Source organism: Carassius carassius, chromosome 16 (assembly GCF_963082965.1).
Source record: "Carassius carassius chromosome 16, fCarCar2.1, whole genome shotgun sequence".
In the NCBI taxonomy this organism is placed as follows: Eukaryota; Metazoa; Chordata; class Actinopteri; order Cypriniformes; family Cyprinidae; genus Carassius; species Carassius carassius.
Genome location: NC_081770.1, coordinates 21,322,068 through 21,323,040, shown reverse-complemented (window position 1 = coordinate 21,323,040; position 973 = coordinate 21,322,068).

Here is a 973-nt window from a genome sequence, read left to right as displayed (position 1 = left end):
TCGTTGGGTTCCAAAAATGGCAGGTGTGTCAGCGATAGGGGAACACGTGATATAATCTCACGAGACCCTTGAGAGATCGAGGGTGAAATGGTTGGAAAACCGTACAAATAGCGAGGCAATGGCATCCTCAGTACTGATATTCTCATAAAGAAATAAAAGAAATAAATCTAATTTTTTTTTTTATAAAATTACATTTTAGATTTTGTAACATTATTGTGACATTATCTTAAATTACCCCCCCCCCCACACACACTTTTATAAGGATAATGCAAACTTACCTTATATTATTATTGATCGAATAAATCTAATTATTTTTGATAATAATAAAGGCAACAAACAAACTCTAAAAAAAAATGTAAAACAACTAAAAAAAAAAAAAAACTAATAAAACTTACACATTATGGTATTGACCATTTGGGACTGCGCTTAATTGCCACAAAAATAATGTCACAAAAACAAATGATTTATTATAAAAAATATATATATATATTATGATTTATTTTTTCAATGTAACCTGCAAGATCTATACTGCAATTCAACCATTGAGAAACAGTTTTTGAAAAATGTGCTTGTTACAAAAATATTGGCACAATAATAAATTGAATTATTTTAGCATAATTGTATGCAATTTATATATTTTTATCTTTTGGTTTATTTATTCATTTATTTTATTTTATGTTATTTAATTATTTATTTTTTGTAACTAAATATTTGGGAAGCAGTTTTTGAGAAATTAGCTTAAGTCAAATAATGAGAAAGAACTAAATTTCCTATCACAGTTATGCTGATGATACCCAGATTTACCTAGCCTTATCTCCAAATGACTACAGCCCCATTGACTCCCTCTGCCAATGCATTGATGAAATTAATAGTTGGATGTGCCAGAACTTTCTTCAGTTAACAAGGAAAAAACTGAAGTCATTGCATTTCATTGACAAAGATAAAGTCTTCAAGGTGAATGCATACCTTGACT